Raw genomic sequence first — 27,081 nt, forward strand, 5'->3', positions numbered from 1 at the left:
TCCTGCATATACTTATTAAACCATATCAAACGTGTTTCCTCCTCTCTATTTCAGTTGCCTCTGTCTTGCTTCAGGTGCTCATCACTTCAATTAAGTGGATGCCCTACCTGTATGCTCACATCCCTCCAATTTATCCTCTACACTTCTGTGACCATCAGCCTCCTGAAAATAAACCTGCACACACTACTCCTCTGGGAATACATTCACGGCCTCCATGCTCTGATTCTGCTAGTTCTCAAAGTCTTTCTCACCACTTCCCCAGAGCACTCTAAGCTTTAGTCACTAGTACAGTTTTCTGAATGGATCGGGATAAGACTTTGGAATATGTGCTTTCCCCTAGCTCCATGTCTTTCTTCCCTTGACTTTATGGCATACTTCACACATACTTAAAGATTTAGAGCAACTGTCTTCTCTGTGAAGACTTTAAGTCTTCTTAGCAGTATCATAATCTTTCTCTTCCTTGCAATGCCACTTAAGGCTTGCATATGCCCTCTATCCAGCACTTGTCGCATTGCATTGGGATGTTTGCATTGAGGTTATGTGTTCATGGGGCAGGGACCTAGAGTTTATCACAGTGCCAGACACATGCTAGATGTTCAATAAAATGCTAAATGATCTGAATTACTTGTCATACTACAGACCCCTACATGATATAATTAATGAAATATTTGCTCTTATGCTGCCAATCACAGTATAGTAATGAGGTAAGGACCACTGCAAATATACAACGCCTGCCGTGAGGTCTGGGTAAGGAATCATTCTGAGAAAAGCAAACTCCTTTTCTGCAAACTAGAAACCCTGTATTGCTTTCTGCCTCGGGCATAAAGGAACTCAGAGTCCATCCATTATCTCTGACGGGCCAAACAAGCGCCCTTCCCCTGTAGGTGAGCACTGTCGGATCTGGCCAAGGGGCACTCGGTTCCTACCTGCGCAGTGAAGGCTGCACAGGTGGCTGTGGGCCACTCTCCCTTTCCTGCTCTTCTTAAACCTTGCTCCAGTCACCCGGACCCCCAGAAAGGCCCTGTCACTGTCTTTAATTGTTATTCTCCAGTGCAAGTACACGGGGTCCCTGACCTCATTGTTGCTTCACTTGCGTCTTCCTCCGGGTGCGATCCCCGAGGGAGAAGAAGGGCGTCGACTCCGGGGCGTGCGTCCAGGTGAGGGACGCCTGAAGGCCGCCGGGCAACAGGTACTCACCCGATCCTAGACAGAGGATGGATGCCCGGGCAATCCCAGTCCGCTCAAAGCCCACGCCGACCTCCTAAAATCCGTCCTGCAACAGCAGGCCCCACACCCTCGCGGCCCCCCCGGCCTGGTGTGTCCGCCCAGCCCACCGCGGTTGCCTAGGAAACCCGCTCCCCGCTTCCGGCGACCTCGGCTGGAAAGGGTGACGACGGGGGCGGGGAAGGCAGCGGCGGACGCGAGTCTGGGTCACGTGGTGGCAAACTCGAGCCAATCAGCAGAGGCAGGGGTCCACCCGGAAGACCCCGCAGTGCTCCCCGGGGAATGGCAGGGTGCGCCCGGCTCGCGGGGTGTCTTCCTACCTTCCAGCAGGTTTTCTCCCCGACCCTCCTTCCCCAGGACCCTAGGAGCCGACTGGAAACGACGAGTCTTGGGTATGGAGCGGGGACCTAGTCTGGTGGTTGCCGCCACGGCCCCAGAGTTCTCGCACTGGAAAGTTCTGCTTGTTGGGGCCTGAACGCCCCGAGCCTCGCTGCGCTGGAGACGGAGCGGAAAGGCTCTGTGAGGTCACAGGGCGGCCCGGGACGCGGACGGGCGTGGATCCCTCGGGGCCGCCTCCCGGGAAGGCGGCTGCAGCCTCCTGACGCCCGCGGCCGCGTCTGAGGTCCGCGCAGGCCGAGCGACGGCCCCTGCGGCAGGAGGTGAGCTGTTGACCTCCACGGGTCCTTTTGTAACTCTCAGACGGGCTGCTGAATGCCTTTGCAGTATTTCAGAGTCTTCAGGAGGCGGCAGATATTTACGAAATCAAGTAGAATTTAAGGGTCGAAAAAGAGATTTTTTTGAAAGAGTGGGCAAAGGGGCAGAGAAGTGAATGAGGTCAGTAAGAAAGCAAACGAAAATAACTGCAGTTCTCATTGCATTCTGTAGATCTGAGCTGCCCGCTACGGTAGCCACCAGCTGCGAGTGGCTTTTGAGTACTTGAAATGTCGCTAGTCCGAATTGAGATGTGCAGTAAAATATTCGTCGTATTTTGAAGACCTAGAATGAAAATGATAGGTAAACTATCTTGCTGATACTTTTTATGTTGATTACATGTTGAAATAATATTTTGATATGTTGGGTTAAATGAAAATATATTATTAATTTAACCTGTTTCTTTTTACTTTAAATGTACCATTAGACATTTTAAAATTACATGTGTGGCTTGCATTACGTTTCAGTTGGGCAGTTTTCAGTTCTTCTGTGTAAAATATTTATGATGTTCAGTTCATGCAAACTAGCATCTGTAGTGCTCTTTTTCTGTCACTAGATGGTCTCTTCACTCAATAGACTGTACTTTGAAACTGCTTTCTCAAGAAGACATATAGGAATGCATAGTTAAGGAATATTTCCATTCATCTACATATGTCAGCAAATATTCCGGGGTTCAATTCACTTTATCTGTAATACTGTTTGTAAAGATACGCGGGCACATAGAAAAAGGTAAACTAATTTTCCTTCTACATTTTTATTTCACAGAAATTTCAATTCCATTTGTTATTATAGATGTTAATCATTTGCTTAATTAAAATATTTGTGGCTTAGGGACTTAAACACCAGAAATATCTGTTTCATATTTGTAATTTTAGTTCTATCCTCTCTGAAAATCTAGTTGAATGAGATGTCCTGTCTTTGGGGGATATTTTCTTCATAATGTATAAAGACTTAGTAGAAGACAATTGTTTAGATTTCTACGCTTTTAGATAAAGAAATTGGATCAGAAATTAGATGAATTACTACATCAAGTTCTTATTTTGGAGCTGCAACTCTTTTGGATGAAAGTATGGAAATTATTAAAGTATATTGTTAGAAATCTATTGTGATTTTCCTGACCAGAAAAAGACACTGGGAGAGGGCCCACACATAATTTTATTTACATTATATAAACAGATAATTTTAAGGATGTTATTATTTCTAGGTAAAGCTCAAAAATCCGGCCAGTCAGCAATTGAGTCAGAGTTCCTGGATAGATGTAGGTTAATAACCACTGCTGACTTGGCAAAATTTTGTCTGAAGTAATTCTGAAAGTAAGCATTGCTTGTTCCTAGCATATTCCAGATGGTATTTGGAGCAGAAGATGCTTATAGTTTAAAGCCGTAAGGAAGAATACAAACAGAGATAATTTTTTTATTTCCTTTTCTCACTTTAAAGTTTTTGATAAGAATTTATGTCTGTATGAAAAATGAAATTGAAAGTACTAAAAGTCAAGTGAATTAAAGTGAAATAAGACTTCATTTCATTCACTTTTGCTCACACTCATAGACAAAAGCTAAATCATATACATTTAAATCAGTTCTTTTTGGGCAAATGTGTCTTGAATCTGAAAATAATGGAGATTTATTTGTTATACCAGACCTCTAGAAAGCCCGTAACATACTGGCTTTCTTCTGTTTTCTTTGGAAAAGCAGGAAGCTGGCAGATGATTTTTTTTCTCTCTGAAAACTTAGAGTAATTTCTAAGTAAAGTGAAATTTCACTTCAACAAACTAAATATTAAATGAAGGTTGGAATTTCTAAAACCCAACTTGGCAAAAATGGTTTACTGTATAAATGTCCGACTCTTCTTTCTTGAAGATGGTAAAGCTGGACTGGACAAAGCATTATTGTAACCTGTATTAGGGAAGGTATGATTGTAACCTGTATTAGGGAGTGGGGTAGAGTGGGGGAAGCAGCATTAGGGTATTTACCTGAAGAAGTGCAGTCAGAGATCTCAAGCAGCAATTCCAAACTAAACCTTGAGAGAGCATGCTGTTGTATCCTAGGAAAGATAAACACCATGTTGAAGGATTTGGATTCATACAGGAATAGGGAACTAGTAAATAGAGCTCACTTTCTAGAGACTTTCCCTGTCTTCTCTTGCTCCTTTCCTCCATATATCTCTTGCAAGTCTAATTCTGTCCATTCCCTGCAGTCCCTAATTAATTATTTAATAACATCCCTTCATATAATCCTTGCCTGCCCCTGCCAAAAAACCCTGAAGAGTATTGTCTAGAGCCACTCAGAGACAATTGACCTCTACTTACCCCATTAATTTGGCTCCACCCTTCATCTCCAGCCCCAAGAATCAAAGACAAGGACCTAGAGTATCTAATGGAAAAGATGCTAGATTTCTACTGACATCACAGCTGGTAATATTAATAATATTACCAGATTATTAATATCTGGTAATAAGAAAGGTACAGACCAAATGGGAGGCTTGGTCTGTACCTTTCTGAGAAGCCAGACTTCCACCTGAAGAATGGATGAGAGGTGCTTATATAAAGCAAATTTGTGGAAGCTCTGACCTCACCATTTCTGTCAAAGAGAACCTGGACTGAGTGGGGAGACGTCTGTCTTCAGTCCCTTAGCTAGTCTAACATATTCATGCAGCATATACCTACTATACTGGTAGAGAGGAGCTGGTCTCCCTTAGACTTTTATTGCATTACACTGGACTAAGGTTGTCCGTAGGAGAGTGTAGCTGCAGAAATACATATTCAGGATTCCATTGTGAGTTCTTTCAGGAAGTTGACCTGTGGAGCAGAGGAAAGGTAAATACGAATGTGTAAAGGCTGTTTTTTTTTTCCAAATTTTTTCAATGCTTCTTAAAATTAAAAATAATTGAAGGCCATAGTAAAAAATAAAGTGTGAGAGTAAATAATGTAGAAAGAATAAATGTTAATGAGAGACAGCTGTTGGAATCTGTAAGCAATAAAATATATTATCTTGTGAGGGATTCCAACAATTTTGCAATATATTGTTATCTTGGGAGTAGACTAAGCGCACTATAAAATTAATGTTGATCATTCCAAAGGAACATATGGCAGCTGTGAATGAGAAGACATAAGATTTACGCGAACAGTTTTATTTTTTAAGTCAAAATGGGCAAGGAGGATAGAGATTCTTGGGATAAAATACCTTTACTATATAGAGAATCTCAGAAATTGTAAAGTATTTTAGATTGTTCAGGACATTGCCTCACCAAAATGTGGCTACTTTGTCTAAGAACTTGTGGATGTAATGGTTGAAGAAGGAAAGGTTCAAGAACTCCACTTTTGAACTCTTAAAGATGCAGTTCTTGGTCTTAACAGTGGTGCTGGTTGGTTAGTCTGTCTCACTTGGACAGGAGGTTGTAAAATGAAGCATGTATTTGCATTCGTTTGCCTCAGGAACACCATGGCTTTCAGGTATGGAAGTCATTCCTGTATCCCCAGCTTCAGTTATGGCCCTAGGAACAGAGCTTGGCTACTGCACGTGCCAAAAGGCATCACAGGTACTGAAATAGAATCACATGTGTCTGGAAGGCAATTTTAGGATTCTTATTTTTTACTTCATGCATAGGACTGGGGCTCCTTGGTCAACTTCAAACAACTAATGAATGCTTATAGAGGAATATGTGTATTTTTGGAGTCCTCAGGCTACAATTCTGAGAGCTAACCCACCCATTCAGCAAATGCCCAATTATATTCCCAATATAGTGTCAGGAACACTCCAAGAAGTGAGGTTCTGGTAGCTGGGGTAAGGGTGAGGGATAGGCAATAGGAAGAGAAGGGTAAAGAAGAATATTATTTGCCTAGAGCAGTGGTCTGCAAATTATGGTCCACAGGCCAAATCCAGTCTGATACCTACTTTTGTAACAAAGTTTTATTGGAATATGGCCACTTCCATTTGTTTACACATTAGAATGGCAGAATTGAGTAGTTGTGCATCAGATACCATGTTGCCCTCAAAGCCTTTTATTATCTGCACCTTTACTGAAAGTTTCACAATGCTTGGTCAAGAGCACTATAGAACCTAAAAGATCAGCAGCCAATTTGTAGGTTTTAGCTAGGAGAGTCTAAGGCTGAAGATATGAAAGGGTCTGCATTCAGAGTAGCGCTCATAATATAGTCATCTGATCAATAAGTATTTGCCATTTAGTATTTTAGGTGATGGGAACATAGTAGTGAAAAAACAGAATCCTCTTCCTCTTGGATCTTTTGTTCTATTGAGGGATCTCACCTTAACTCCAAACATTTGTTTTTTTCAACTCTGCATCCCTAGCTTCAAGATGCAGGGTGCTGGGAGAAAGCATCTGATTGCTAAACTTAGATCACATGTGCCTACTTTTTGGTACTAGGTGATGAGAGGTCTGGTAGAAAGAGCCTCTTCCCAGTGGCAAAGCAAGCAAATGGGGAGAGGTAATTCACTAAAGAGCCATTGGGACCTGTTAAGAAAGGGAATGTATCTTACTCAGTTATATAGCAAGTGAGCCAGAGCAGTGCTGTTGACCAAAGAACCAGAAATCAGATTGGAATCAAGGTGTGGAGCCAAGAACTTTGAATCAGGCAGAAACAAGAGGGGTGTAGCACAGATCAAGAATATGTAAGAAGAGTATTAGCAAGTGTTACACACGGCCACTGGCCAGCAGGTGGGGGTGGGATATGGGGCCTTTAAGACTGAATCAGCAGGGCAGAGGCAGGAAAGTTAAAAAAAAATAATTCTTGAGTAGTGCTGCCCACTTATCATGCCATATCTCATTTTGCCTCTGAACAACCCTATGAAGTAGGTATTATTATTCCAGCTTTACAAAGAAGGACTGAGGCACAGAGCAACTTGCCCACAGTCATGCCAATAGTGGCAAAACCAGGGTTTAGGGCTTCTAACTCCAGACCCAGACTCTCAACCAAAGAACAATCCATGCAACTTCTAATGAACAGGTCTATTTGTCACTCTAGGCCTCAGGACATCATAAGGGCTCTCCTAGTATTAGTCCCCCTTCTAAATTCTATAAATGGTAGCATTTGTTTAACAGTTGTCTGTAAAAATCAAGTAATAGATTTTCACCATAATTTCAGGTTGCAGAATTAGGAAGTAGACAGTATCAGAGAAGCTGTGGCTTTTGTTTGTTTGTTTTTAATCAAAATTGATCCAGGAAAATTCCAGTATAGGTGTTCAGGACCCTGATGATCTAATAAAGCACCTTTGTGAAAACTAGAATAGGACACCCCTTCTAGGAAGACAGCTAAACAACAGCACTTCTGTTGTGAGACCCTTCTTGGTGATGAAGAGCGGAGTGTGAGGAGGGAGGCTGCTGGGTGCAACTTAGTAGTTACCAGCTTCCTCTGCCCATTCCCTTATACGGGGTTAAGACCACACACTGTGGCCCTATCTAGGGTAAAATAGAGTGAGGAGGCTATCGCTGACTATCCTGGGGCCCATTTGTGATTCTGACAACCTAAGAAGGCCCTTCCTATTTGAGAAAGCCCTTGTGTTCAAGCCAGAGTTGACACCAGAAATCAAGGAGTTCACTACATGGGACTGTAGGCAGGATTTAAGACTGGCAGAGGGAATAAACTGTAGGACAATTGTAATAACCAAGCAGACCAGTGATGGAGTCTTCTTTTGGCTCCAATGGTGCCTTTTCACACTTTCTTTTCCCATAAATGTGATCATAATTTTTAGTCATAAATTTATATAACATATAAGCACTTTGATATGCATATTATTTAATAAAATAGGCAAAAGGAGTCAGAACATTCCCCTGTATTAATCTAAATCATTTTATCTCATTTCCATCTTTTAAGGATTACTTCAGTTATGATCAAGAAGGAGAAGAGTGAGTTCACATAAGCTGAACCTGCTTTTTTCAATGAGATATGGATCAGAGATGCTATTCTTTCTTGTTAGTCTGAAATGGCATTTACCCACAGGGAATGGGTGGTGGTGGGGTTGGGGGAGGGTTGTAGTTACAAGAACCATAGGGCTGAACTCCACTTCTGGGTTCTGTTCCCCCTTCCACCCCTCAGCTGGCCAAAATTTCTGTCTATCTTTGCATAAGGCAAGTTAAGTATTATTAAAACCCCATACACACCCAATAAGACTATGTGTGCATTTCTCAGCAGAAACCATGGAGGCAAGAAGCAGTGGTATGATATATTTGAGATTCTAAAAGAGAAAACTGCCAACCCAGAATTCTATCTCCAGCAAAATTGTCCTTTGAAAATGAGGGAGAGATTAAAATATTTTCAGACAAACAATTACTGAGAGAATTTGTGACTAAGGGACTGGCTCTGCAAGAAATATTAAAAGCAGCACTACAGGCAGATAGGAAAAGGCAGGAGAGAGAGATCTGGAGAAAAGTATAGAAATGAAGACTATCAGTAAGGGTAAAAAGAGAAAAACAATTAGATATGACATGTAAAATCTAAAAGACAAATGATAGAAGAAATACTGCCTTTACAGTAATAACATTAAATGTTAATGGATTAAACTCCCCAATCAAAAGGCATAGACTGGAAGAATGGATTAAAAAACAGGACCCATTTATATGCTGTCTCCAGGAGACTTATTTTAGACCTAGCGACAAAAATGGGTTGGAAGTGAAAGATTGGAAAAGATATTTCCTGCAAACAGCAATCAGAAAAGAGCAGGAGTAGCTAAACTAATCTCCAACAAATTAGACTTCAAATGTAAAACATTTAAAAGAGAAAGAAGGACATTATGTATTAATAGAAAGAACATTCAACAAGAAGACATAAAAATCATAAATATTTATGCACCTAGCCAGAGTACTTCAAAGTACATGAAGCAGACACTAACAGCTGAAGGGAGAAATAGACACCTCTATCATAATAGTTGTAGACTTCAATTCGCCGCTCTCATCAATGGATAGAACATCTAGACAGAGGATCAATAAAGAAAGAGAATTTGAATGGTACAATAAAGGAACTAAACTTAACAGACGTTTACAGAACATTACACTCCACAACAGCAGGATACAAATGTTTCTCAAGTGCTCATGGATCATTCTCAAGGATAGACCACATTCTGGGTCACAAAGCAAGTCTCAATAAATGTAAAAAGATTGGAATTATGCAAAACACTTTCTTGTATAAAATGGAATGAAGTTGGAAATCAATAACAGGTAGAGGGTCAGAAAATTCACAAATATATGGAGGCTGAACAACACACTCTTAAACAACCAGTGGATCAAGTTAGAAATTGCAAGAGAAATCAGTAAATACCTCGAGGCAAATGAAAACGGGAAGCACAACATATCAAAATTTATGGGATGGAGAAAGGGCAGTGCTAAGAGGAAAATTTATTGCCTTAAATGTTTTATTAAAAGAGAGGAAAGGGCAAAAATTGAGGAATTAACTGTTCACTTGGAAGAACAAGACAAAGAACAGAAACTAACCCTAAAACAAACAAAAGGAAAGACATAGCAAAGATTAGAGCAGAAATACAAGAAATTGAGGACATGAAAACAATAGAGAAAATCAACAAAACCAGAAGTTGGTTCCTTGAGAAAATCAATTAAATTGATGGACCCTTAAATAAGTAGAGAGAGAGAGAGAAAGAGAGAGGGAGAGGAGGAATGCAAATAAATAAAATCAGAAATGAAAGAGGAGACATAACCCCTGACCCTGCAGAGGTAATGAGAGGATACTATGAGCAACGATATGCTAATAAACTAGACAATGTACATGAAAAGGACAACTTCCTAGAAAGGCATGAACAACCAACATTGATTAGAGAAGAAATAGGAGGTAAGGAGAGGATATTATGAACAACGATATGCTAATAAACTAGACAATGTACATGAAAAGGACAACTTCCTAGAAAGGCATGAACAACCAACACTGATTAGAGAAGAAACAGATGACCTCGACAAACCAATCACAAGTAAAGAGATTGAATCAGTCATCAACAAGATCCCCAAAAAGAAAAGTCCAGGACCAGATGGCTTCATATGTAAATTCTTCCAAGCAGCCAAGAAAGAATTAGTACCAATCTTGCTCAAACTCTTCAAAATAAATTGAAGAGGAGGGAAAGCTACCTAACTCATCCCATGAAAACCTCCCACACACATACATATACATGCATCCATTGTCTTCTTTCTATTTGTGAAAAAGTGTGAAAAGACACCATCACAACCAAAAGAAGGCTCCCCCACTGGTCTGCTTGGTTGTCACAGTTGTCCTGCACTTTATTCCCTCTTCCAGTCTTAAATCCTGCCTAGGGTCCTATTTGTGACCTGCCTTAGTTTAGTTGAAACATATTTTACCAATAGCCTCTGAACCATTCTCTCACCCCTCTAATCTCTGCCCACTAACCTATCCTTGCTAACTCTAGGGTTATTGTCCTAAGAACCAGATCTGATAAATTCATTCTTTAACATATATCCATTGGATCATTGTTGACATATTCATTTATTTATTCATTCATTAAACAAATATTTATTGAACTTTTACTGAGTGCCAAGCATTCTTCCAGATACTAAGGATATAGCAGTAAACAAAACAGGAAAACATTTCTACCTTTATTTGTATTGCATTCTAACAGAGAGAAGACAGCAAATAAGATAAGTACAATGTATAGCAGATTGAATAGTGATGAGTGCTAAGAATAAAAGTAAATCAGAGAAGAGGGATAGGAAGTGTGTGTGTGTATTGGGGGTGTGTGTGAAATTTTAAATTGGATGTCCAGGGAAGGTCACAATCAGAAGGTGATGTCTGAGTAATGACTGGAAGAGGAAGAGGAGTGAGTCATAATATCTGGAGGAAGAAAATACAGGAAGAAGGAAAAGCAAAAACAAATGTGCTGTGACAGGAATGTGCCAGCGTTTTTCAGGAACAGTGATGAGAGAGTAGCTGGAGCAAAGTGATAAGAGATTGATCCATAGGAGATTAAATCAGACTGGAAATGGAAGGCCAGGTTACACAGGATATTGTAGGCTGTTAACTGGACTTTAGCTTTTACTCTGAGTGCAATAGGGAGCCACTGGAAGATTTTGAGCAGAGGAGTGATTTGATCTTACTAAATATTAAAGCAATCACTTTGGCATCTGTGTGAAGAATATATTGAAAGGAGACAATGACAGAAGCAGAGGGGTCAGCTATGGATGGGTTGACCATATAATCTATCATTAACTGGGACATCTTGAAGAGATAAAGGGAGCCATTAATAATTATACCAGGACAAGAACATAAATGGGGGCTGTTTACAGGAAAACCGGCATGTGTGGTCATCCTAGTCAAGAGGCTATTGTAATAATCCAGACGAGGTGTTAGAGATTGAGACCAAGATGCTAGCAACAGAGGAAGTGAGAGGTTATTAGATTCTGTATATATTTTGAAAATTATCGCAACAGGATTTATGAGGGATTCGATGTGGAGAGTGAAGAAAGGAGATGATTCCAAGGTTTTGACCTGGGAAATGTGAGAAAAGACTTGTTATTTACTGAAATGGGAAAACTGTAAGAGGAGTAGGTTTTGGAGAGTGGGTGGGTACCAGAGCTTAGTTTTGGACATGTTAGGCTTGAAATGGCTTTTAGAAAAGCAAGCAGAGATATTAATTAGGAAGTTGAATTTATGATTCTGGAGTTCAGGGGAATGATTGAGGCTGGATATATTTAATTTGGGTGTCACCAGTCTAAAGATGGTATTTAAAGTCATGAGACAGAATAAAATTGCTGAAAGAGTGAGTGTGGATAGAAAGGAGAAGTTGTTGAAGGGCTGAATGCTGGGGTCTACTTAGAGAGATGCAAAAAAACAGCAAAGACTAAGAAGGAGCAGCCAGAGAAGTAGGAGGAAAACCAGGAGATTCTGGTATTCTAGAAGCCAAATGAAGAAAATGCAGTGATGAGAGATCACAGAAGATGAGGTAATTAGCAAAGAACAGTTTCTATAGAGTGGGTTCAAGAAGAATGGAAAGAGAAAAATTGGAGACTGTTAACTCTTTCAAGAAGCTCTCTTCAACAGAAGAAAAGAAATGAGACAGAAGCTAGACGAGAGTAAGGTCAATGTGAAGATTGTTTTAAGATGGGAGAAATAGCACTGTGCTGGTAGGGTGACCCAATAGGGGGCAGATGACAGGGGGAAATTATTTGAAACAGAGGGCGAATTGTTGGAGCAATGTCCTTGAGGAATTGAGAAAAAATGAGTGTTTAGGTAGCAGGGTTAGCTTTAGGTAAGAGCTCGGCAAGGAAGAAGGGAGAGTAGATGGACACAAATGCAGATAGAGGGCATATGTGTGGTAGTGAAAATATGTGGAAGCCTTTTTCTGATTGCTAAAGTCTACCAGTGAAGTAGAAAATGAGGTCATCTTAGAGCGAGGATGTGGGAGATGTTGGAGGTTTGAGAAGGAGAAATTATGATTTAGTGGTCCTGGAAAATTAGAGAGTGACTGGACTAAGGCAATATAGGATAATGCCTAGTAGTGTTACTCTGTCGTGAGTTTATTGATCAGGAATGTAATGTGATACCAGTCAGTCTGGTTGTGATATTTCTCCTTTCACATTTAGTTGTTTATGTGTTAGCATGGAGGACAGGAAGAGTTAGATTACCAAGGCTGTGATTTGACCGAAAGTATGGAGTAAAGTAAAAGAGGAGCAGACGGTCTGAGGGTATATTCACAGGAAAGATAATAATGATGACCTTGAGATTTAAGCTGGGTATGGAAGAAAGTGACTTCATGAGAAGGATAAGGGGTAGGGGCTATAGAATCAATGGATTGTATATAACAGTGGGATCAAACAAGTTAAAAATCACAAATCTTTAGCATTTCATAAATCAAGGCCCATATAACCTCCCTGTCTTCTTCATTCCTTATTTCCCATCTTCCAGTGATTCCTTGTCATTCTGAGTTCATAATTTCCAGAACATTAGAAGTTCTTTCTCCATATTAACCTATTTCATCCCTTGATCTCATGTCTCAAATGCTTATTTACCTTTCCTGCCTGTCTTTTTCTACCACTGCTTTTCAAATCCTCTTGATTTTCAAAATCTTCCCTGAGTACCCCAGCAGAATAAGCTGTTCTCTCTTCCCAACTTGCACACCTAGATCTAGGTTCATATTTCCATTAGAGACAAAGCCTATTGCTCTATGATCAGTTTCTCCAACTAGGCTGTGAGCTATCTTTATAAGTCAGAACTATATAGCATTCATATTTGTACTCCTAGGGTCTTTAGCAAAAATAAGAACTGAAAATTATCCTAATGAATAATTGAGTGAATGAATAGTAGCAGGATGAAATATTACCACCTAAATATAAACCAATACTTTGCAAACCTGTCTTATTAGGAAGATCTGTAGAGATTTTTAAAAAATTTTATGGATATATCCCAGACCATAAGATTCAGTAGATTTGGAGTGGGATTAATAAACTTGTATTTTTAAAGAGTTTCCCTGATTGTTTTAGTAATTCTGTCTAGGACATCCTGGCTAATTATCAAGTTTAAGCAGAAGTTAATCCAATGAATGAGAAAGAAACTTCTTTATCTTTCTATTTTCTTTAGAAACATACAAATATCCTTAATAAAATGTCTGTTTTTCACTGTCTTTTCCAAAAAAAAAGCTACCAAAGGAATTCACTTTAAAATATTCTTAATTGAGTTTGATACTTCTCCTAGGAGAAGATTACTCAAGAAGATTACTCTTGTGATACAAATTTAGGTTATGTGACAAACTTCTGGAAGAGATTTTTTTTTGAGGCAGTATGTATTAGTTTCTTAGCTTCTAAAACAAATACTGTAGAATGGTTTGGCTTAACAGGAATTTATTGGCTTACAGTTTGAGAGGCTGAAAGGCGTCTTTCCTCCTGGGATCAGTATCTTCTGGATGGCTGGCAGTCTGGGGTTCCTTGACTTTTCTGTCACATGGCAATGCACATAGCCGTGTCTTTTCCTTTCTTCTTCTGATTTCATTGACATCCGGCTTCTGGCTGCTCACTGTGGCTTTTCTCTCTGCATCATCTCTTTTGCTTACAAGGACTTCACCATATTGGATCAAGCCCAACCTCATTCAGTCTTGGCACACCTTAACTAATAGCAAATAAATTCACACTCACAGGACCAGGGGTTAGGACCTGAACATGCCTTTTGTAGGGAACATGATTCAACCCCAAACAGCATGTACTTATTAGTCTAGAATCTTTTTGGTGTTAAGTAAAACCTAATACAAATAAGTTTAAGAAATAATAAATAATTGAGTTCCATAAGCAACAGGCCAATGCCCAGGGGTAGAACTGGCTATAGGGATGGCTTCACATTCAAGATTAATTCAGATGGTGACATCAAGACTCAGGATGTCTCTATCACTCTGGTCTATTTTCATTGGCTTCATTTTCGGATAACAGAATCTCCAAGTCCTGCCAGGCTTACACCCTGTTAACTTAAGAACCCTAATAGAAAGAGGGTGTTTGTGTCCCAGTAGTTTCAGCAACAGTTCCAAGATTCAGGCCAAATGTTCTAACCTGGATCATATACCCAACATCAAATAAATGAGTGTGACCAGAAACCAAAACACTGTGATTGGCCTGGGCTGAGGAAGAGAGTCAGTCTAACCAGAATCCCAAGGATTGATTCCCTGAAGGGAAATTGAGGTGCTTTTACCAGAAGCTGTAGGTACTGGAAAAACAAAAGTTGCAGATGCCCACTGTCATGAGAGTGGCTGCCCTCAAAGCCCTCACCTCATGTGTAGGTGCCTACTACTCCACATGCCCTCACACCAGTGCTGACCTAGCTCTGCAGAGATTGATCCTCATTCCTCTTCCATCCATAGTGGTTTATAATAAAAAATATGAAAAATGAACAGAGTGAATGTGTGACTTTATTGACCCATGCTTCTTGACTTGGTGAAGCTAATCTACTACAGAACTACACAAACTGGGGATTTGTTTCTGTTTTTATCTGCTTGCGGCTCAGACAAGTGGGAAGCCATAATTTTACCTATCTGAATCTCCAGGACAACCCAAACTGTCCCTCAAGAGAGCTGTCCCAGGGTCTAATGGGAATAGTGAATGTTAGCAATCCCTTTTCCCTAAAGATCTACAGTTGTCATATTCTCCTAATGTTTTTTTAAAAAATAATGCTGCTATTTTTGTCTCAGTTTATCTGTCTTGTATCTTATTTCCCAATTAGTTCCAAACTTGGGAAGGAAAGAAAGAGGTGTTTTTTGTTTATCTTCTGAAATTAGGTCTCTATTGTTTAGGTTAGTGTACTTCAGTATAATCCCAATGTTAACATTAAAAAATGCGTACTGGCATTCAGTAAACAGAATATTCCATTAGTCAGAGTCCTCTCCACTTTAGGGAAAAGTGAAAGTTTGCTTTATTGTTTCTGCCAACTTGTCTCTTACTCACACCTGTAAAAAAGATGACAGTATCTGTAGAAATTAGAACCACCCTATATGGAGACACTTTCTTTACAAATCATGGCTAATGTACACATCTGTGAACTTGACAGAAAGACTCAGGAAAAAGTGAACTCTACAGTCCCATTTTTCTAGTGATGCCAGAGTGATTGTTACATGAGCTAACCTGCACATTAACATCTGAGAAGAAGCAGAATTTTAATTGTGCAAATACAAGATGAACTCTACCAAGAAGAGCAGATTGTATTTAACTTTAAATGAATCTCTTAAATCAGAGTGAAGACATCAAAAATAAGAAATTCTTGTGCTTCAAAACATTACTGCCTGCAATATAAGTTAGTACATAATGTGAATGTCTCATAAGTGTTTTCATCTGTATATATGTATTTGTATATGCATAGAAGAATTTAATATGGGATAGTGGGTTTTGAATAAGAATTGTCAGTGTTAAAATCATTGTGCTTCAGAGACCTTAAGCATTCATTTAATTCACCTTTTGTCTTGAAACAGAATCACATTTAAAGTTATTCCAGATAGTCTTTCTTTGAAAGATTTATCACATATTTTCCATTCTTATTTTTAAAATCCCTTTTGGAAGGACATTTATATCATGTCTGATCTCAATGTGAAATGCTATAGTCTCCCCCTTTATTTATCTTTTTTGATCTTTGTGAAGATAGCTACTGATCCCTGTATTAAAAATTCTAGAATAGTACTCTCCAACAGAAATAAAATGTGGGCTACATTTGTAGTTCTAAATGTTCTAGTAGCCATACTAAAAAAGTAAAAAACATGTGAAATTAATTTTTATATGCTTAGCCAAACATATAAAAATATAATTCAATGTATAATTAATATAAAAGCTAATGAGCTATTTTATATCCTTCCTTTCATACCAAATTGCAAAATTCAGTGTGCATTTTATATTTACAGCACATCTAAATTTGAACCAGTTGTATTTCAGGTGCTTATAGACACCTATGGATAGTAGCTACCACATTCAATAGTGCAATTCTAGATTATTCAGAATTTTTCATTAAAAATTTAGATGAAGGTAGGCTTAGGTTTGGCTGCCATGACAGAAAACAAAAAACAATTGTGGCCTTATGAAGATGGTAAATAATTTTTGTCTTATACAAAAGATGGAAGGTAGTATTCTGGGATTATAATATACCAGGGATCTGGGATTTTTTTTTTTTACATGGGCAGGCACCAGGAATTGAACCCAGGTCCTAGGGCATGGCAGGCAAGCATTCTTGCCTGCTGAGCCACCATGGCCCACCTGGGATCTTTTTATCTTGTTACCCTGCTCTGTGGGGCCTCTATTCACAAGGTTATCTCATGGTCTAAAATACTTCCTCCAGCTTGAATCATCACATCTGCATTCCAATCAGCAGAGAGTAGGAAAGGAAAGGAGGGAGTTTCATATGCTAATTATATTCTATCAACCAGAGTTTCTGATGGATTACAGACTGTTGAAGGAGAGGTTAGAAAATTGAATGTTAATTTAAAGCAGTCTTATATTCAGCTTAATATTTGGGGTTTTATTACGATAGAAAAAGGGGAACTGGATAATGAGGTGAAATTGCATTATTTGTTTCAAGAGGACCTTTGAAAATTTAATAGGTTTTTTAAAAAGATCACCATAAATATATCTATCTGTGCTGGTTTGAATTTATGGATCCCAGGAAAGCCATGTCCTTTAATCCTCATTCAACATTGTTGGGTGCAAGCTTTTTGATTGTTCCCATGGAGATGTGACCACCCAGTTGTGCGTGGTGTTCTAGTTTGCTAGCTGCCAGAATGCAATATATCAGAAATGGAACAGCTTCTAAAAGGGGGAATTTAATAAGCTGCAAGTTTACAGTTCTAAGACTGTGAAAAATGTCCAAATTAAAGCAAGGCTATAGAAATGTCCAATCTAAGGCAACCTGGGAAAGTTGCCTTGGTTCAAGAAGGCCCATGAGGTTCAGGGTTTCTGTCTCACCTGGAAAGGCACATGGTGAACATGGTGATGTCTGGTAGCCTTCTCTCCAGGCTTCTTGTTTCATGAAGCTCCCTCAGGGGCATTTTCCCTCTTCATCTCCAAAGGTCTCTGGCTCCATGAGTTCTTGTGGTTCTCATGGCTCCCCCAAGACTCTCTCAAAAAAGTTTCCTCTTTTAAAGGATTCCAGTAAACTAATCAAGGTCCACCTGGAATGGGTGGAGTCACATCACCCTCTAATCAAAGGTTGATACCCACAATTGGATGTGTCACATCTCTGTGGAGATAATATGATTAAGTTTCTAATTTACAGTACTGAATAGGGATTAAAAGAAATGGCTGCTTCCAAGAGATGGATCAGGCTTTTCTAGGGAACATAATCCTTTCAAACTGGCACAGATGGTAAATTTTGATTAGATGGTTTCCATGAAGATGTGTCTCCACCCATTCAAGGTGGGGCTGCTTACTGGAGCCTTTTAATAAGGAGTCATTCTGGAAAAAGCTTTAGAGCCCATGCAGCCAGAGATTTTTGGAGATGAAGAAGGAAAACACCCCCAAAGGAGTTTCATGAAACAAGAAGCCAGAAGAGAAAACTAGCAAACTTCGTCATGTGTCCTTCCAGCTGAGAGAGAAACCTTGAACTTCATCAGCCTTTCTTGAGTGAAAGTAAACTCTCATTGGTGTCTTATTTTGGACATTTTTATAGACTTGGTTTAATTTGGATATCTTCATGGCCTTAAAACTGTAAACTTGTAATTTAGTAAATTCACCCTTTTAAAAACCTGTTCCATTTCTGGTACACTACATTCTGGCAGTTAGCAAACTAGAACACTATCATCGTTTATAATTGAAACAAGACATTTGTAGCTACACCTATTTTAATAGAATTAATCTAATTATTTGCTAGTTTGCCAGTTGTTTTGGTTTGCTAATGTTAACAGAAATGCAATATACCAGAATTGGGTTGGCTTTTCTAAAGAGAATGTATTAAGTTACAAGTTTACAGTTCAAAGGCCATAAAAATGTCAAAATTAAGGCATCCAGAAAAAGATATCTTGACTCAAGAAGGCTGATGGCATGGAACACCTCAGTCAGCCAGGAAGGTGTCTGCTGGTCCTTAGGCTTCTGTTTTCAAACAGCTTCTCCAGGGGCATTTTCTTTCTGCATCTCCAAATATCTCCATCTGTGTCAGCTCTCAAGCAGCTGTGTTTTCTCCAAAATGTCTCCCCTTTTAAAGGATTCCAGTAAACCAATCAAGACCCACTTTGAATGGGTGGGGTCACATCTCCACACCCACAATTGAGTGGGTCAATCTGCATGGAAACAATGTAATCAAAGGCCTCCACCCTACGGTATTGAATAACGATTAAAGGACATGGCTTTTCTAGGGTACCCAACACTTTTCAAATTAGCACAACAGTATATTTACTGACATTCAACATCCCAGAGGATTGAGAACCCAATGGGTTGTACGATGTAAGAACTATAGCAATAAGGATCACAAGCTATGCTGTGACAACATTCAGATGGGTTTTTGCCATGGTAGAAAGATCCCCTGAATCTTGGTTTGTAACCAGATCAATTGACATGACTTTTCTTATTCAAACTTCCCAATCTGGTGTTCATAAAACCACATGTTGAATTGCCTTCTTATTAAAATTTGTGTTGTCACATGCCTAAGGAATGTCTTCATATTAAATAGAGAGCTTCTTTAACTGTAGAGCTGTCTTTTTGGAGAGAAATAGGCTAAATGAAGGATAGGTTGGTTTGTTACTGTTGAACTATTTTGGTAGGTATTGTATTAGCTAGAGTTCTCTAGAGAAACAGAATCAGCAGAAGATATATGTAAATATAAAATTTATAAAAGTGTCTTACATAACCATGGGGATGTAGAGTCCAAGGTCTGTAGGGCAGGCCATGAGCTGGCAGCTCCAATGAAAGCTCTCAACTAGCTCTCAGGAGAGGATGGCTGGCTGAAGCAGGAAGAGTGACTGTCTCTCATGAATCCTCCTTAATTAGATGAAGCATCACTCATTGCAGAAGACACTCCCCGCCAACATGGTCATGATTTGAGTCCATGAAATGTCCTCATAGTAACAGACAGCAATGCCTACCAGACACCCCAGCACCACCACCTCGCCAAGTTGACACTTGAACCTGACCATGACAGGTATCTTTCTCTTCTTAAATATCTGCAAATACCCAAAAGTCAAGGAACTTATATTTTATTGCTTTTGTTTCCCAGAGGTAACTTTAATAAAGTACTTTAATAAACAGAAATTTGATATCTCTAATTCAATGCATTGCTACTTTAAAGCTATGACATCTGGAACAAATACCCAATTATCAGTGTTACAGATAGTACAAAAAATTCAAAGCTATATTCTTTCTGCTTTTCTTCAAAGCCCATTTGCCTACTGTCTCAAGATCTATCCCAACAGTTTGAAATCAAAGTTCTTTCATTCTCCCTCCCTCAGTTATTATACTTAATTTCTGGTCCAAAGAAAAACATCACTGTTTCCAGAAAATTATTTAAATTTTGTGGTGACTTGAAGACTGGTGATTGAGTAAATGAATTTCCAGCTCAGGTTTTATGGTAAGTTATGATGACTTCAATAACCTGAACATAATACAGTTCTCAAAACAAATTCATTTTCATTTATTTTTTTTTTAATTTAGTAAATGAATGCCTCAGTGGACAGTGGTTTTATGTTTAAGTAAGGAAGGGTAAAGGAAACCAATAAGAGAAAGTATAATGCCATACCATCAAATAAAAGAAAAAGATTCATCATGTCGAGTTTGAGCCTCATTGTTATCTTTTCTGCTAGACTAGGCAACTCCCAAAGGCAGGGCCTCTCTTTTGGTATTCGCCTTGTCCTCAGTCCTCAGCAGGGCCCCTGCCACATAGTGGTTACTCAACAAGCAGCTTTTGTGAAATGATGAAACAGTTTTGACTCTTCCTTACTAGAGACCCTGAGAAATAATCCCAGAGATACGACCAGTTTCCTTTTACTAATCAAAGTTGGATAGTTAAGTTAAAATGGTACTTGGATAAGTATGATGATTTAAAGAAATCACTATTGCTGTTCTCATGTCAAACTCTTTTCAGTATGTTTAATCATGATTGTCATTTTCATTTAGAGTTATTTCAGCAGGTTCTGGATTCATTTCAAAAGGGGAAGATAAATTAGAAAAGTTTGAAGCCCCTTCTAAAGTTATAGATCAGAGAATGAAGAAGAGAAAACATAAATGAGATAATTGCAGACAAGATCTTTGTGTCCTTCAGTTTAGAAGTTTCTCCTTCCATCAGAAGAACTCTGTAACAGGTGGGGGCAGTAGTGAACTGCCTGAGTGGGAGGCTTTGGCAATTTTTAGATGCCGGTAGCTGCCAGGTCACCAGAGGGGAGAGTCAGATCAAGGTGGGGAACTAGGAACAGTTAAGGTCCTGGAGAAAGCATAAAGAAGTCTGAGAGAGAAATTTCAATTTGATGGATGAGAAACTTTAAAGTGGTAGTCTGGGGCAATCACATGGGCCCAGCGTGTTCTGAACGATAGCCTGCCCCAGTGTCACCAACTCAACAGGGCGAGTTGGGGGCCTTTTATCATGCTTCTATCTGGGCACCGCATGCATCTAGCCTAGGCAAATGTCCCTCTAACTAAGCCCTTATTCATCTAATAAAAGAAGTACTTTCCTGTGGAGAACTCGGCCCATATAGAAAAAGTAAGGCCGCTCCACCTAGGATGATCAACTTTCCTGGTTTGCCTGGAACTGAAGGGGTCCTTGGGACAAGGGACTTTACTTTTTAATTTTTCAGGGAAAACCCAGGCAAACCTGCATGAGTTAGTCACCCTGCCCCACATGCGCCTTTCCTCCCCCAAAAGGAATGCATGTATTACCCAAGTTGGGCTGATGAAAAATCCTCCCCAAAACATTTTTTCAGAACTATCAGGAAAGAATATTCTGTCACTCTTGGTTGGGCTAAGTGGTTAAAATGGATGTCTTGATCTGCCAATGGTCATTTCACCTCTGACAGGCAGAACTTCTGTCTGAGAGACAAAAATAAATACTGGGCCCTGATGATAGTATTTGAACCTCTAAACCCAGCTGAACCAAAGCAAGTCCTGAAAGTACCCAGGAAGCTTTTAGCAGCATGAGCTTATAAATTCTCTTCTGCCATTTGGATTTGGTTTCTCTTTTGAATTAACATAATGGGTCCCTGGGACAGAAGGCATGAGAAATTAGAGCTGGCAGGGTTGAAAGCTATGCCACAGGACTGCCTAAGCTACAAGCTCCTCTGCTTTAATCAATATCATATGATTTCCTGCCTTATATTGTTTTGATGTGCTGTCAATATGGTTTTTTTTGTATGCTATATGGTGGGGGTCACATTTCATTCTTTTTCCATGTGATTATCCCCTTATTGCAGCACCATTTGCTGAATTTTTGCTGTTTTTGTTTGTTTGTTTGTTTGTTTGGGAGGTGCATGGGCCAGGAATTGAATTCGGGTCTCCCATGTGGCAGGTGAGAATTCTACCACTGAACTACCCTTACATTCTCTGTTAATATGGTTTTTACTTTGAATTCTTCTGCAAGGTGTTGTCAGTGCCCTCTTTCTGCCCTCAATGTCCTCACCTCCATTGTCTTAGCTCTTCTCCCACCAGGCCTTGCTCTACTTCCAACCACATTTCCTCCAGTTGCCTGCTAGCATCAAATGTTCCAGGCTCCAGCAGTTTTTCTGGATTTCTAGCCATAAACAGCTTTCTTTGCCATATCTGACTACATCTTCATCATGGTTAGCTACTCTCTGTTGTTCCTTCTTGGCCTAAGCTGTCCTAACTTTGAATCCAGGAGGGAAGTTGGAACCATTGAATGGATCTTTTGTTTAATATTTGGATGATTAAATGGTGCTCTTAGATGCAACTGCCTATATTTTTCAATACTGTAAATTTGGCCCTTTTCCAAATAATGATTTCAGGCTTCTAATGCTGCTTTGGTGGTTGTGGTAGTTAGGTTCAGGTGTCAGCTTGGCCAGGTGAAAGTGCCTAGTTCTACTGCTGTGGACATAAGCCAATGGCATGTGAACCTCATCTGTTGTTGATTACATCTACAGTTGGCTAGGAGGCATGCCTGGCAATGAATGATGTTGGATTTAATTAGCTGGTGCTTAAATGAGACCTTAATGTAACACAAACCAAGCAGCTCAGCATACCTCATCTTGGCACTCACAACTCAGCCCAGGCCTTTGGAGATGTAGAAAGGAATCACCCCGGGGAAAGTTGTTGGAACCCAGAGGCCTGGAAAGAAGGCCAACAGAAATTTCCCTGTGTAAGAAAGAACCTCAGCTGAAAGTTAGCTGCCTTTCCTTTGAAGAAGTATACACTTTTAACTAAAGAAATCCCCTTTTATTAAAAGCCAATCCATCTCTAGTGTGCTGCATTCCGGCAGCTAGCAAATTAGAACAATGGACAAGGACTTCCTCTCTCATATCATATAACTTTGGTTTGATTGTTGGGTGCAGTAGAAGATGGGGGGTGGTGAATTTGCAGAATTTGTTTATGAAAATGTTGAATGAAGGCTGAGCTAGGAAGGATGATGCTACAGCTATAACATTTTCAAATTTTAGTGACTATAAAAATAACTTGAGGTGCTTATTTAAATTGCACAATCTTGGGCCCCATTTCCAGTGAATTTTATTTAGTATGCCTAGGGTGGAGCCCAGAATAAGCCTTTTAAGCAAGGCCCTCAAGTGACTTTTATGTAGTTGGTCTCCAGACCATAATTTGAAACACCTTACTCCATGGTGTGTCCAAATCATGTATTTAAATGGAAATAAATGATCCTGGAAGTTTGAGTCTGCTAGAATAGATGGAGGATGGATAATCTTTGTGGCTTTTAATACCGTTGGGTACTTCTATGATGTCTGGCTTGTTTTCTTCTACTAATAGTATGGGTATAAGGATGGAGAAATATGGCATGGACTACATATATAACCTACAAATATCCCATAAAATTCCACAAACTTGCAAAGTGCTGGCAATTGTTGGAGTTCAATGGCTTGCCCAATTATGCATGACATAGAATGTCTTGAGGGGAGAAAATATCTTCCAGGAAAGTGACCTCTACAGTCTCATATATGAATTGATTCAACTAAAAAAAAAGAGCCAGTATTGCTAGCCAAAGTTCAGGGGTATATGGTATTTTACTTTGCTAAAACTAAGGAAATGAATATGCCAGAAATGGATTGGCTTTTACAATGGGGATTTTATTAACTTACAGGTTTACAGTTCTGAAGCAGTGAAAATGTCCAAATCAAGGCATCAAAGCATATACCTGGACTCTGAAGACAGCCACCAGCATCCTCAGTCACATGAGAAGGCACATGATGCATCTGGTCTCTCCCTTCTCTCCTGAGTTTTGTTGCTTCTAGCTTCTGGGTTCAGTGGCTTCCTCGATGAGCTTCTGCATGTTTGTTTCTTTTAGCTTCTATGTGTCCTTTTCTCTAAGCTTCTCTGGGGCTTTTTTTCTGTGTCTTTTATCCTCTTATAGAGGATTCTAGTAAGAGGATTAAGATCTACCTCAACTGAAATAACCTAATAAAAAAGTTCCACCACAATGGGTCTAAACCAACAAGAATGGATTAAAATAACATGCTCTTTTCTAGGGTACATACAGTTTCAGGCCATCATATATAGGAAAGTGTGCCACACTGGGTCAGGTACTTGGAGTTCATGTCATCCAGAATATGATTGCATTTCAATCCAATGTGCACTAAAAGATGGTGTTCCTCAGCTAGGGCACTATCACAGAGTAGCTGGCAAGAGTCGCAGAATACTGGGATCTATATTCTGTGAGGGATGGGGACACACTCTCAGAACCATTGGTCCTAGCACCAGGAAGATTGCATCCATAGTACTAAAAATGGAAGTCTCGATACTGCCAGCATACCTCAGGAAGTCTTTCCTAGGTTGCTGGCTTATGAAAAGAAAAAAGGAAATCCACAGACCTTGCTAGAGGGGCAAAATGCTAACTCTGGGGCAGAATACAAAATCAGAGACATATAGGAAAAATAGGAGATATGTTATACTCAAGGTTACAGTTTGTGGTGAAGCAATATTTACTATGAGTAACTGGTTCTCAAGATTGTCCACAGGTGGTTTCCATGAACATTGGCACAACCAAGGCTGCTTTAGTGTTTGACTCCTGGGGATGCCATTCATTTGTCATATCATGGGTATGGAGCTCCATAGAGCTGTTTAATATTGTAACATTTGGGGCAGTATTGGATAAGAATGGATATGGTCTCTGGTTATCATCCAAAGTTTCTAGCATTTCTTGAGGCTGCTTAGGTTGGTAGGACTAGTTTGGGCTCTATAGGATGATGGTAGATTCACATGCTGGAGGTGGCTCCATGATGAGATTCCCACTTTGGTAATGACCTCATTACACAATAGAGCTAATCTTTTCCACTTACTCTCTCCACTTATAGCTTGTAGGTGGCATACTGACTGGCCTGCCCAAATTCAGGGAGAGGAAGGGAAAGTTACAATCAGGCTAATCTTAATGCGTCAATTTAAGATGGCCCCTAAGGAGGCCACCAAGTCTCAGAGTAATTTTGCCACATCTGAGCTAGCAATTAAAAGACATTGAACCAGCTTCAATCAGGAAGCACCAGTAACCTGGACAAAATCACAATTATCTTGAGTTAGGTGGCCCAAATGAACTGACTGATCAGTTTCCTGAAACTCTCTGTCTAGAGTGGCTCTATTCCAGTTGAAACTTAGCTAAACAAATGACTGAGCAATCTACACCAGACTAAGTTATTTTCATTGGAGCTCCAAGAACCAGCCACCCACTACTTCTGGGCATCCTTCAAAATGTGCCCCAATTTGCCATGGAGTTCCCCAAACAGTTGAATGGGAAATGCTATTATTACTGGATCTCTTGAAGAGGTGGTTTATCTGGAAGTCCAAACTTCAAGTCACTAGTGCCATAGTCTGAAAACTAAAGATTGTAAAGCTAGAGCTATGCCAAGAGGTTGGACAGACTCTTGTGGGGTTTTTTTTCAAATTTATTTTGAAGAATGAGGGGGAAAGTTATAGGAGAATCAAGAGTATTCTTCAGAATATTTGGGAGTGCTATGACTTCCCCCATGGCTTTGGACTTGGAGTGGTATTCCTCTGTACCAGGGTTAATGGACAGTGTTGACATGGCCTGACATTAGTGAGAGCACCCAGGCATTTAATCTCAGAGCCTTAGATGCTAGGGCTGCATGGGAGTCTTTATTCCATGGGTGAGATTTGGGACATACAGAAAGGCAAGGAGTGGAGAGCTCAGGCTTGTCTGGGAAGCAAATGGACATACTTGCAAGGCAAAAGGAGGCTGGGGTAGAACTAGGCAATGCAAGGAACCAGAACTGAAGCCATGTCTGAGGAAGAAAACCAAGGAAAACAGAGACTGAAGGTTGAAGTCAATGCCACCTTATTTCTGGAAGGAAAATAGGTCAAAGTTGGGACCCAGGAAATCTCAGGACCTGGAGGTGCCTGATGGAGGGTCTGGGTTGACACCTCAGGTCTCATATGGTAGATCAGAAACACTTTGATGAGGTGGGCTTGGAATTCTGGCATGACAATTCTTAGTCTAAAGAATCCCCATGTATCTTCCTCTGGTGACTTCTTCACACTTTATTCATTCATTCAACCATCATATATTAAGTACCTACTATACGCCATTCACTTCTATAAAATATGCATGTAAACTTGTGGGAATAAAGGCATTCAAGAACTCAATGCTACCCTGTTAAACAAAATATATAGGAAGAGGTCCATTTTTACAGGCCCCAACTAACTTTTAGTCAGCATGTATCAGTCTTCGCAATGCAATGCTCTTTCACAACTGCTCTATTGGTAGCAGGCTCAGCTGTCTGCCCTGCACTGCTATTTCTTAGCATTTTGTAGTGAAGAGAAGGGTATCATTGCCTGAGGATTTGCATCCATTTATTTTTATTGCATTTACTCCTAGTAAAATTTATTTCTAATAAATCCTAATTTCAAAGAGTTGAAGTTCAAGGTTATTTTTATTTTCATTTCTTCAAGTGAAGTTAAGTGTCCCCAAATTGTTTGTCTTTTTACTATATACTGGGACTATCTTCATGCGTTTTTTTTTTGTTGTTTTTTTTTTTTTTGGAACCTGCTACTATTATCAGAACTTTTACTTAGGTTGTTTACCTAGTCACAATAGGCTTATCTTGATTTTTTACTTTCTTACACTTGTAACTAGATAGGGCCATTATGGGATAGAGGACCAAGGGATCAGTAGAGCTCATAAATGTATATAACCAAAGAGTTTGTGTGACCCTATTTGCTGTGTGACCACAGTGGTTAAATTTGTTTCATAGTGCATATGAAGTTATCAATATAATCTATTCCTGAACTCTTTTACATCAGTTTTCCTCAAAACTGTCCTTGGAACTCTAATGTAAACTTGAGCATCTGACTAGCATTCTTTTAGGACTCCATTTATGCTCAGTTCTGGCCAGTTCCATAAATTTTGATAGGCAGATAGAGGTATAAAAAGACTCAAGAAAGGAAATAAAGAAAACAATCCCCTCTCAGACTGGCCTAATTCCAAAGAAGCTCCAGAGACATGGGATTTCCTGAAACCATATTTGTCAGTCCAGAAGATGAGGCCATGTCACTTGACCAAGACTATAGACTTTTGGAAGATAGGACGACTCCTTTCCTCATGAAAGGTTGAGCCCATAT

General features: G+C 39.7%; 1 protein-coding gene and 1 long non-coding RNA gene across 12 annotated transcripts in view; one reads left to right on the forward strand and one right to left on the reverse strand.

Annotated features, from left to right (window-relative positions):
- The window catches only part of LOC143651839 (cilia- and flagella-associated protein 73-like), a 60,320-nt gene extending 58,454 nt beyond the window's left edge, over window positions 1-1,866 (reverse strand). For 6 of the 9 annotated variants that reach the window (XM_077122673.1, XM_077122674.1, XM_077122666.1 and 3 more), the window contains exon 1: window positions 1,075-1,864. The gene's annotated coding sequence lies outside the window, so the exon portion shown is untranslated. Of the gene's footprint in view, window positions 1-1,074 lie in introns of all 9 variants that reach the window. The other 3 variants (XM_077122668.1, XM_077122670.1, XM_077122667.1) reach the window with 3 other exon arrangements.
- LOC143651841 (uncharacterized) lies at window positions 1,375-26,513 on the forward strand. Of its 3 annotated transcripts, none has more exons than XR_013160269.1 (4): window positions 1,381-1,883; window positions 2,110-2,238; window positions 19,339-19,489; window positions 23,597-26,513. It is a non-coding gene; the product is annotated as an uncharacterized LOC143651841 (long non-coding RNA). The 3 variants fall into 3 exon arrangements; XR_013160268.1 differs by lacking the exons at window positions 19,339-19,489; window positions 23,597-26,513 and adding exons at window positions 5,369-5,472; window positions 7,766-15,038 and having other exon boundaries at window positions 1,384-1,883; XR_013160267.1 differs by lacking the exons at window positions 19,339-19,489; window positions 23,597-26,513 and having other exon boundaries at window positions 1,375-1,883; window positions 2,110-2,328.
- The last annotated feature ends 568 nt before the right edge of the window (window positions 26,514-27,081 follow it).

Source organism: Tamandua tetradactyla, chromosome 12 (genome assembly GCF_023851605.1).
Source record: "Tamandua tetradactyla isolate mTamTet1 chromosome 12, mTamTet1.pri, whole genome shotgun sequence".
NCBI classification, from domain to species: domain Eukaryota; kingdom Metazoa; phylum Chordata; class Mammalia; order Pilosa; family Myrmecophagidae; genus Tamandua; species Tamandua tetradactyla.